At 46.7% G+C, this 12,199-nt stretch overlaps 1 long non-coding RNA gene across 2 annotated transcripts in view; it reads right to left on the bottom strand.

The window, feature by feature from the left end:
- LOC146830925 (uncharacterized) overlaps positions 1-12,199 on the bottom strand; it is a 236,779-nt gene that overhangs the window by 204,472 nt on the left and 20,108 nt on the right. The window lies entirely within an intron of this gene.

Below are 12,199 nucleotides of genomic sequence, written 5' to 3'. Positions count from 1 at the left end.
GCCACGCACACGAGCTGCAGAAGGGACGTGAAGACACCCCCTGGAAACCTGGAACCAGCGGAACCCACCGACCCAGCCGAACCCCAACGCCAGTATCCCGGAGACCGGACCCTATCACTATAGTACCAGGACCTCCTCTCCTTAGAGCCCCTGTACCCGGCCCTCAATTTTACCACTGTGGAGGACTGGGACACATAGCCCGCTTCTGTGCGCAGAAAGAGGAGCCTATGGAAGTTGGCTTCACCCGGAACCTGTACTGCTCCCAACAAGGGAGGCCCCTACCACCATATCGCTGTAAGGTGCAGATAAACGGAGAAACTGTAACCACCCTTGCAGATACTGGGTGTCTGCAGAGTGTTCTACGACCACAAGACCTTAAACAAAAACCCGAGACCATTGAGGGGTCCGTAGCTATACAGTGCGTCCATGGTGATACCAAACACTACCCTACTACCCAGGTTCGAATCCAACACCCAACTGACTCGGGGTCCTCCCTGAAAGTAGGTCTCATCCCCCACCTGCCCGAACAGCTCATTCTGGGGAATGATTATTCCCTGTTGGGTAATTTGATAAATGAGACAACCCCTAAAGCAAAGGACTGGTGGACCGAAGCTCCCTTCTCCCAGGAAGAGAATCCCGGATGGCCCCCTACCAAAGAAAAGAAGAGCCATAGACAGAGGAGAAAAGAAAAAGGCGTCTTCCCGATCCGGATCGAAGAACACCTCTGGTAGACAGACCGAGACTTTTATGCCACTCAAAGAGAGGACCCTGTCTTACAAGAAGCCTGGAGCAAAGCACTAGAAAACAACGACCCTCTCCAAGTAGGTCCCTTCTTCTTTAAGAAAAACGGGCTATTAAATAGAAAAGGAGGTCCTACTCAACCGGCACAATTATTGGTTCCAGGTCCCTTTCGCGAGAAGGTACTATACCTAGCCCACAGTCACCTCTTGGGGGGTCATTTCAGTGATAAAATAACCGAACAGGCCATTCTGGAAAAGTTCTATTGGCCAGGCATATATCAGCAGATCCGTACTTATTGTCGGAGTTGCCCCATATGTCAGAAGAACACTAGATACACACCCTCCCGTGTTCCCCTACGACCCCTTCCCATTATTGACGAACCCTTCCACAGAATAAGGATGGACATCATAGGGCCATTACTACCGTCCAAAAGCGGGTGCCGGTATGTCCTTGTCTTAGTGGACTACGCCACCCGTTTTCCAGAGGCGATTCCCCTAAGACAGCCAGACGCCCCTAACATAGCCAAAGCTATGATCACTGTATTTTCCCGAGTGGGGTTCCCCAAGGAGGTCCTCACAGACCAAGGGACCTCTTTTGTCTCAAAGCTCATGAAACAGGTGTGTGACCAGCTGGGCATAAAACAAATACGCACCGCGGCGTACCATCCACAGACCGACGGGTTAGTGGAGCGGTACAACGCGACCCTTAAAATGACGCTCAAGAAACTCCTCTCCCTAGAAACACGGAGGTGGGAAGATATGCCACCCCTCGCTCTGTTTGCCATCAGGTGTAAGGTCCAACAGAGCACGGGTTACTCACCATTTGAAATCTTATATGGACATCAGCCCCGTTCCTTTCTAGATATGGACAAAGAGGCCTGGAAAGCCGAGTCACACCACGCGAAGCCCCTACTCGAGTACGTAGACAAGCTTAAAACCCACTTGGGCCAGGTCCGCGCGATAGTCCGCCAAAATATGGACGACGCCCAGACGGCCCAGAAAAAACACTATGACAAGGGTCCCAAGGAGAGGTCCTTCCTAGTGGGAGATTCAGTGCTTCTAATGATGCCCTCATCAGACCACAAAATGTTGGGCCAGTGGCAGGGTCCATATGCCATACTTGATAAAGTGACCCCGGTGACTTAAAGAGTTGAATTAGATCCATCCCGGGGTACTTCCCAAATATATCATGTGAATCTCTTAAAGAAATGGGTAGGGCCTCTCCCAATCTTGAGCGGTCATGAGTATGTGAGACCCTCCCTGATGAAACAGTGTATCGATCGGGACCTGCCTGTTGAGTTGAAAGAGGCCCTCCTAGACACTCTCTGGTCCCTACGGGAAGTCTTCTCCCTGGTCCCGGGGAGAACCACTGTCGTAAAACACAACATTAACACCCAACCCGAAAAGAAAGTGCGACTCCGGCTGTACCGCATACCCGAGGCACATAGGGCCACGATTAGGGAAGAGGTTAAACAAATGTTGCAAATGGGGATAATTGAACCCTCCAAGAGTGACTGGAACTCCCCTATCGTCCTAGTCCCCAAACCTGATGGCTCAGTCCGTTTTAGTATAGACTTATGCGAAGTCAACAAGATATCTGACTTCGATTCCGATCCCCTCCCAAGGGTCGACGAAATGATAGAGCGCATAGGGAAGGCCAAATACATCAGCACCCTTGACCTTTGTAAAGGGTACTTGCAAATCCCTTTACGGGAACAAGACAAGGAAAAAACAGCTTTTTCTACTCCTGATGGGTTGTACCACTTTACTGTATTGCCCTTTGGGTTACACGGCCCCCCGCGACTTTTACGCGAGCCATGAACCTAGTGTTACAACCACATGAGCAGTACGCGGGGGCCTACTTGAATGACATTATCATTTACAGTGACACATGAGAGCAACACCTCCTACACCTCCATAATGTGATTCGCGCTTTGGGCTGCCATAACCTTAAGATCAACCCGGCCAAGAGCCACCTGGCAGCCCAAACGGTGAAATATCTAGGATTCCTTTTGGGAGACGGAGTCATAAGGCCCCAGAGCAATAAAATAGAAGCCATCACTCAGGTCCCATTCCCCCAGCCAAAAAAAGATCTCCGTGCATTTCTAGGCCTGCTAGGCTACTACCGGAGGTTCTTCCCTGTCTTTTCCCAAATCGCTGCTCCTCTCACAGACTTATTGCAGAAAAACGTAAACACCGAAGCCCAGCTACGCCAACCCACCTCTAGATTGACCAAAGCCTTCAAAACCCTGAAAGCAGCTCTAACGACGGATACGGTGCTTACCAGTCCGGATTACTCCCTCCCCTTTCTCTTACAAACAGATGCGTCAGACCACGGTCTGGGCGCAGTCCTGTCTCAGTGTACCGCCCAGGGCGAAGAGAAACCCATCCTGTATATCAGTACAAAACTATACCCGTAAGAGAAAAACTATGCAGTCATTGAAAAAGAGGCGCTCGCAATCAAATGGGCTATCGAGTCCCTACGATATTATCTAGAAGGATGGGAATTTACCCTATTTACCGATCATGCCCCATTGGAATGGTTAGCCCGCAACAAAGGCCACAATGAAAGGGTACTACGCTGGTTCTTGTCCCTACAACCCTACAGATTTAGTACAAAACACCGAAAGGGTACAGAACAAACAAACGTGGACTTCTTGTCACGGTACCCTATGGACACCACCCCTACAAGAAAGACAGCTAGGGAAAGGGGATGTGAGGCGGCGCATAGGCGCGACGGCACGATACCTGTATGTCGAGGGTACCAGCCTGGAGATCGTCCGCAATCCCTACCGAAACAGTGGGAACCTCCTCCGACCCCGATAACCCCGCCCCGTGTCATGTGTCTCCCCAGGAGCCATCCCGAGGCGGAGTACAGCGGAAGTCGTCATGACTGACCCCGGAACAGGAAGCCCTAGACCGGAGAAAACACCGAGGAGATCCGAGGAACGGGGCGACACTGCAGGAGAAGAGACGAAGGGAAAGGAGCAGGCGAGCCGGAGCGAGAGAGAAGTGGAGGAAAACGACGACCGAGAGGAGGACGCGGATGGACCTGAAGCCGAGGACGAGTGGAGTGAGGATTGGTGGAGCCCACCGGAGGACGCTGGAGATCGGCCGCATCCCTGGAGGGTTGCGGCGGAGCCGGTGAGTCCAGCAATACAGGGAACAGGGGGGAAAGGGCGGTGGGTGGTTATATAGTACCGGGGGTGGGGTAGGGAGGGTTGGGTTGTATAGCACGAGGGGCAGAGATCGTAACAAACCCGGAATCACACTCTCCGTCCTCTTGCACCACCTACCTTTGGTTTTCTTTTGTTAGGGTACTCATAGCCACCTATACCCAGGCCCTTGGCGACCTGTAGGTCTTACGTCCCTCATCCCTAGAAGCCCTTTGGGCTTCTTACTCCCAGCTTGGCACGTATCCTTTTGTTTTGTGCACCAACCGGGGGAGGTGACTGGTGTAGCTAAATCGTAGAGAAAATAGCTGACGGCTCCTTTTCTTGTCTCTCCCCTCTGCGTGAGCCTCCGCAAGCCCACCCTGTTGACAGGAACTGCTAACACGGAGAAGAGTACCATCGCGAAGAACAACACCAAAGAAGCAGAAGAAAGAGAGAAGTCACGAGAGGAAGAAAGGAGTCCACTGTATATAATTCACCCTGTGAACCTGTTGACTTGAATAAAAACCCTAAAGATTGCATATTACATCCAGCCTCCGCATCTGTGTATCCGGCCCGCCCTTCCCCCACGCTCACAATGGGGGATGCACGGAACCCCCTGGGTCTCTGGGGACCACCACCTCCCCGGGGCTAATGTTAAAATGTAGAGGAGGGGCTGTGCATAACCCCTGTACCCCAGGAACCACCACCTCCTGGGGCTACATTAAAAGAATAATATTGGGAGGTTGCTTGGACCCCTCCTGCTTCGGGGACAACCACCTGCTTGGGGCTTTCTTTTTTTGTTTTAAAAGGAGAGGGCCATGTGCCCCCTTCCCAGGCCATTCTCGGCCCCAGGCACCACCACCTCCCGAGTGAAGGCCCCTGTCAATTAAAGGAAGGGGGCAGTGCGACCCCTCTCCTGGAGCCATAAATGGCCCTGGGGACTGCCACCCCCCAGGACTGGCTCCAGCTATCTCCTGAGGTGCCCACCCTTGGGAGAGAGCTACTTGCTTTTGCTTGACAGGAGCTACAATAGCTCCCGCCAAGCAAAAGCAAACACTCGAGTTCCAGTGGGCAGGAGCTTTCAAAGCGCTTCTGCCTGCTGAAAAAATGTTAAAAAAAGAAAAGGGGGCAAGGTAGGAATAACCTGGCCCCTTAACTCTGGTTGTGGGGTCCGCCAGGGCAAAAAGATCATTTAAAAAATAATTTTACTGAAAACCGTGGGATCCGAGACTCTGGTGAAAATAATTTAAAAAAAAGCTATATTTTACAAATATGTGGGGACTGCATGGACCTGCCTGCCCTGGGGATGACCACCTCCCCGGGGCTACATACAATTAATATGCATGCCTCACAGCAACCCCAGGCCCCCGGTACTACCAAATCCCTGGGGCTTCTGTTAGAATGTAGTGGGGGGCTGTCCAGATCCCCACTGTGCCCTGGGGACCACCACCTCCCTGGTGCTATTTAAAAAAAAAATTGGGGGGATTATAGGATCAACCCTGTGCCCTGGGGACTACCACATCCCCTGGGCTACTATTAAAATGTAGCAGAGGGGCCTCATGGATCCCCCATTCCATCAGGGACCACTACCTCCCTGGGGCTACATCAATAGAATAATATTGGGGAGGGTGCGTGGGCTCCCCTGGCTTCAGGTACCACTACCTCTTTTTCTTTTAGAAGGAGTGGGGCTGTTCTCCGCCCTGGGGGCCACCACCTCACTAGTGTAGGCCCTTGTAAATTAAAGGAGGGGCAGTGCAGCCTCCCTCCTGGAGCCATATAGGGCCCGGGGCTCCGCCACCCCATCAGGGCTGGCTTCAGCTATCTCCTGAGGTGCCCACCCTTGGGAGAGAGCCGTTTGCTTTTGCTTGGTGGAGCTATGATAGCTCCCGCCAAGCAAAAGCAAACGCTCAAAGTGCTCTTGACTGCTGGAAGCAGAGGTTTCATCTCTGCCCACAGACAAACAATGGTCGGGCTCCAGGGGCTAATATTGGTCCAGGGAGAGTTGTGCACAGCCCTTCTCCCCTGTGCAGAGGCAGAATAATGAGCAGAAAAGGCAAAAGGGATGGCAGAGAGCAGAAAGGGAAAAACAGAAGACAGAGAAAAGAACAGGACAGACATAACAGAGCGCAGAAAAACGAGCAGAAGAGGCAAAAAGCAGAAGAGGGCAAAACAGACAGCACTCAGACACTTACACACCAACTCACAGACCCACTTAGAGACTCATGCACCCACTCACAGACACACTCAGACACTCAAGCATGCAGGCACAGACCCACTCAGAGGCTCACAAAGTCACTCACAGACCCACTCAGAGACTCATGCACCCACTGAGGTACTCATGCACACAGTCACAGACCCACTCAGCGACTCAAACACCCATTGACAGACCCAGTGCGAAACTCATGCACCCACTCACAGACCCACCAAGACATTAACACACTCACTCACAGGCCCACTCAGACACTTACGCACCCATTCACCAACCTACTCAGACACTCACGCACCCATTCACAGACACAATCAGACACATATGTACCCACTCACAGACCCACTCAGAGACTCACATACACACTCACAGACCCCCTAAGTGATGTAAAATGTGAGGTCATAAATAGTGCATTGCAGGGGCATGCATTATATTTAGCTCAGCTATCTATAACTGCTGAATTTCACTGGTTTTGAAATCTGAACCTGACTATAATGTCCCTGTAACTATTGTTTTTTTGCAGTGAATTTATAATCTACTGGCGGTCGCCAGTAGATAGTTATAGTTAGGACCGAGATTCCAAAGGAAATCTCAAAATTCTATTTTGAATATCTTTGGCGCCGGTTGACGAATCTTTGCCAAATTTTCAAAACTAATGGGGCGCTCCGCTCAGCTCCTACCCTGAAAGTCTCGGGGGGATTCGTTAAGCGGGGGCCGAGAAAAAAGGGGGTCCCAAAACGTGTTTTCCCCATGCATTTTCCCATAGGACCTTTAGTCGAAGGTACAGCCCGAACGGCTGAACAGAATTACTTGAAATTTGGCAGAGAGGTAGTCCTCAGGTCAGGGATGTGCCTTTTGCATATATATGGAGTCAATCTGTTCAGTAGTTCCTGAGAAAATTGCAGTTAAAAGCACATACATATCTATAGCCGCCACCGTGCGCGCACCCTAACGTGCGCGAGCGTAATTCTGATTGGTTGTTACATGTCAGTCAACGTTCGAATCGGTCGAAATCAGGAAGTGTCGGCCACCATTTTGTTTGTTTTCAGTGCGAGAGTGGAAAAGGAAGGTGGCGAACGTGAAAAGGCGGCAGGGTAGAGAGTTCCTGACCCCCTAGCCTTTGTCAGGGGGTCCCTGAAGGACCCCAAAGGCAGACAAAAACATTTTAAAAAAAATAATTTTAATCGCGTGGGTGCGCGCACCGTGCGCGCACGGTGAAAAACCATTAAAAAAAATTTTAAAAAATTAATACGTAACTTAGCATTTAAAAAACCCGTACAAATTCACTGAAAAAACCATAGGTTTCACACACGTTATAGTTAGGAATTAGCATTTAAAAAACCTTGCAAATTCACTTAAAAACCATAGGTTTCACACGTTATAGTTAGGTGGATATTTCACTCGTAAAAAACCAATGAAATTCCACCGTTATAGTTAGTTCAGATAACTATAACTCGCGCGACCGCCACTCTATCACAAGGATGATGTCAAGAGTGATGCCACTGACCATGTCATGAGTGATGCAATATGTGACGTCATGAGCAGAGGATTGCGGGTGCGCGAGTTATAGTTATCCGAACTAACTATAACGGTGGAATTTCATTGTTTTTTTATGAGTGAAATATCCACCTAACTATAACATGTGTGAAACCTATGTTTTTTTAAGTGACTATATATATATATATATATATATATTTTATCTACTGGCGGTCGCCAGTAGATAGTTATAGTTACAACCTAGTTTCCATAGGAAATCTCAAAATTCTATTTTGAATAACTTTGGCGCCGGGTTGACGAATCCTCGCGAAATTTTCAAAACTAATGGGGCGCTCTGTTCAGCTCCTACCCTGAAAGTCTCGGGGTGATTCGTCAAGCGGGGGCTGAGAAAAAAGGGGGGTCCCAAAACACATTTTCCCCATGCATTTTTCCATTGGACCTTTAGACACAGCTACAGCCAGAACGGCTGAACAGAATTACTTGAAATTTGGCAAAGAGGTAGTCCTCAGGTCAGGCATGTGCCTTTTGCATATATGGTGTAAATCCGTTCAGTAGTTCCTGAGAAAATCAAAAGTAAAATCATATACATATCTGGGCGGAGCCTAACCACACATCTCATTGTGAGATCTGATTGGCTGTCAGCACTTCATCCAAGAAGTGTTGGCAGCCATCTTGGGACCAATATACATGATAGCACCTAATTAAAAAGCATTGCAGTTAATAGAAGGTTTTAAGACTTTAGTTACATTATAAATCATTTGTTGGTGGTACCATACTCATTTTAGGAATTGTAGTATGTTCTAAGGTGATTTTACCATGTGAAAAAGCCTTCTGCTGGGATATCATGAATCATGTTTGAGAGAAAACTATTTTCACATGCTTTTCCCACAGAGGTTTGGAAGGTGATCTATAAGCTAAACTGAGAGCATATTTTCTGTAAATTCACATTATCTTTCTCAGTCATGTGAGAATGAAGTCTGACATTCTCAGTAAAACATGTACATCCAACAAGGGCAGAGACTGTCAGCTGATTCCTTTGTGTTCTACTGCAGCTTCCCAGAGTGTTCCAAAGAACAACTAGAGCGCTAACAGTCTTACTTATGACAAAGTATGGCACACCTGAAGCCATCTTGATTGGAATAAAGTGGTAACATTTAAAACATTTAATTTAAAAAGGAACAAAATGAGAGGGTTCATTTTGCCATAGAATGTATGATTAGTGCTGCAGAAAGAAAAATTAGGGCACATTTTGAGTGACTTCTCAAATCCTCTTCTATTTCATTAAAAAATTCTGATATGCAGACTGAAACATGCACTTTTAATACCAGCAGCAGACTTCCCTGGTGAGCAGTAGCTTTACTACAGTGATCTAATGAGCAACTAGAGTGCTAACATTCTGAATTTATGGCAAATGTGTGACACATCTGAATGCCTTCTTCATTGAATCAAAGTAAAAAAACTGACAGTATGCCTACTGAGGAGACTGCAGTAAATGAGGAAATTAGGAAACTTCATACCAAGTCTCCCAAGATGGCCACCAGAGACAAAAGAGCCCAAATGTAGCACACATATCACCGAGATGTAGCCCAAGTATAGCCCAATGACAGAAATCCCAGAGTGTTTTAAAGAACAACTAGAGCGCTAACAGTCTTACTTATGACAAAGGTATGGCACACCTGCAGCCATCTTGATTGGAATAAAGTGGTAACATTTAAAACATTTAATTTGCAAAGGAACAAAATGAGGGGGTTCATTTTGCCATAGAAATTATGACTAGTGCTGCAGAAAGAAAACTTAGGGCACATTTTGACTTCTCAAATCCTCTTCTATTTCATTAAAAAGTTCTGACATGCAGACTGAAACATGCACTTTGAATACCAGCAGCAGACTTCCCTGGTGAGCAGTGGCTTTACTACAGTGATCTAATGAGGAACTAGAGTGCTACCATTCAGAATTTATGGCAAATGTGTCACATCTGAATGCCTTCTTGATGGAACCAAAGTAAACAAACATTGAAAATGCAATAGGTCTCGCCCTCGTTTAAGTTAAAGCAATTCTGTTTGTAATTAGGTGGCTTTTTAGCTTTGCTTTTATTAGTGTTTTTCAAAATTTCATGTAAATAACATGCATATCTGTATATGTATGCATGCATTTATATTTGTATTTATATAGATATGCAGATTATATATATGTTTATATATGTATGTATATACATATATATACACATATATAAATGCATATATGTGCATATGTGTGCGTGTAGAGAGAGGTAGAGAGAGGTAGAGACGTAGAGGTAGAGAGGTAGAGGTAGAGAGGTAGAGAGTAGTAGAGAGAGGTAGAGAAAGGTAGAGAGGTAGAGAGTAGAGGATGAGTAATAGAGAGTAGAGAGTAGAGAGAGAGTAGTAGAGAGAGTAGTAGGGAGTAGTGGAGAGAGTAGCAGAGAGTGAGTAGGAGAGAGTAGTAGTGAGTAGTAGAGAGTGAGTAGTAGAGAGTAGTAGCGAGTGAGAAGTAGAGAGTAGTAGAGAGTAGTAGAGAGTGAGTAGTAGAGGGTGTAGTAGAGAGTAGAGAGTGAGTAGTAGAGGGAGTAGTAGAGAATGAGTAGTAGAGAATGAGTAGTAGAGAATGAGTAGTAGAGAATGAGTAGTAGAGAATGAGTAGTAGAGTGTAGTAGAGAGTAGTAGAGAGTGAGTAGTAGAGAGTAGTAGAGAGTGAGCAGTAGAGAGTAGTAGAGAGTAGTAGAGAGTAGTAGAGAGTAGTAGAGAGTAGTAGAGAGTAGTAGAGAGAGAGTAGAAGAGAGTGAGTAGTAAAGAGTGAGTAGTAGAGAGTGAGTAGTAGAGAGAGAGTAGTAGAGAGAGTGAGTAGTAGAGAGTAGTAGAGAGAGTAGTAGAGAGTAGTACAGAGTGAGTAGTAGAGAGTGATTAATAGAGAGTAGTGGAGAAGTAGAGAGTGAGTAGTAGAGAGTAGTAGAGAGTGAGTAGTAGAGTGAGTAGTAGGGAGTAGTAGGGAGTAGTAGAGAGTGAGTAGTAGAGTGAGTAGTAGAGTGAGTAGTAGAGTGAGTAGTAGAGTGAGTAGTAGAGAGCAAGTAGTAGAGAGCAAGTAGTAGAGAGAGTAGTAGAGAGGGTAGTAGAGGGTGAGTAGAAGAGAGTGAGTAGTAGAGAGAGTAGTAGAGAGTAGTAGAGTAGTAGAGAGTGAGTAGTAGAGAGTAGTAGAAAGTGAGTAGCAGAGAGAGTAGTAGAGAGTAGTAGAGAGTAGTAGAGAGTAGTAGAGTGAGTAGTAGAGAGTGAGTAGTAGAGAGAGAGAGTAGTAGAGAGTGAGTGGTAGAGAGAGTAGTAGAGAGGGAGTAGTAGAGAGAGAGTAGTAGAGAGAGAGTAGTAGAGAGAGAGTAGTAGAGAGTAGTAGAGTAGTAGAGAGTGAGTGGTAGAGAGTAGTAGAGAGTAGTAGAGAGTGAGTAGTAGAGAGTGAGTAGTAGAGAGTAGTAGAGAGTGAGTAGTGGAGACTGAGTAGCAGAGAGAGAGTAGTAGAGAATGAGTAGTAGAGAATGAGTAGTAGAGAATGAGTAGTAGAGAATGAGTAGTAGAGAATGAGTAGTAGAGAATGAGTAGTAGAGAGTAGTAGAGAGTAGTAGAGAGTAGTAGAGAGTGAGCAGTAGAGAGTAGTAGAGAGTGAGCAGTAGAGAGTAGTAGAGAGTAGTAGAGAGAGAGTAGAAGAGAGTGAGTAGTAAAGAGTGAGTAGTAGAGAGTGAGTAGTAGAGAGAGAGTAGTAGAGAGAGTGAGTAGTAGAGAGTAGTAGAGAGAGTAGTAGAGAGTAGTACAGAGTGAGTAGTAGAGAGTGATTAATAGAGAGTAGTGGAGAAGTAGAGAGTGAGTAGTAGAGAGTAGTAGAGAGTGAGTAGTAGAGTGAGTAGTAGAGAGTAGTAGGGAGTAGTAGAGAGTGAGTAGTAGAGTGAGTAGTAGAGTGAGTAGTAGAGTGAGTAGTAGAGAGCAAGTAGTAGAGAGTGTGTAGTAGAGAGAGAGTAGTAGAGAGTAGTAGAGGGTGAGTAGAAGAGAGTGAGTAGTAGAGAGAGTAGTAGAGAGTAGTAGAGTAGTAGAGAGTGAGTAGTAGAGAGTGAGTAGTAGAGAGTAGTAGAAAGTGAGTAGCGTAGAGAGTAGTAGAGAGTAGTAGAGTGAGTAGTAGAGAGTGAGTAGTAGAGAGAGAGTAGTAGAGAGTGAGTGGTAGAGAGTAGTAGAGTGAGTAGTAGAGTGAGTAGTAGAGTGAGTAGTAGAGAGAGTAGTAGAGAGAGTAGTAGAGAGAGTAGTAGAGTGAGTAGTAGAGTGAGTAGTAGAGTGAGTAGTAGAGTGAGTAGTAGAGTGAGTAGTAGAGTGAGTAGTTGAGAGTGAGTAGTAGAGAGTAGTAGAGAGTAGTAGAGAGTAGTAGAGAGTGAGTAGTAGAGAGAGTAGTAGAGAGGGAGTAGTAGAGAGAGAGAGTAGTAGAGAGAGAGTAGTAGAGAGTAGTAGAGTAGTAGAGAGTGAGTGGTAGAGAGTAGTAGAGAGTAGTAGAGAGTGAGTAGTAGAGAGTGAGTAGTAGAGAGTGAGTAGTAGAGAGTAGTAGAAAGTGAGTAGTAG

The sequence above is a fragment of the Triturus cristatus genome, chromosome 5_1 (assembly GCF_964204655.1).
Source record: "Triturus cristatus chromosome 5_1, aTriCri1.1, whole genome shotgun sequence".
In the NCBI taxonomy this organism is placed as follows: domain Eukaryota; kingdom Metazoa; phylum Chordata; class Amphibia; order Caudata; family Salamandridae; genus Triturus; species Triturus cristatus.
Note: the sequence above shows the minus strand (reverse complement) of the source record. Positions and strands in the feature narration are given on the sequence as shown.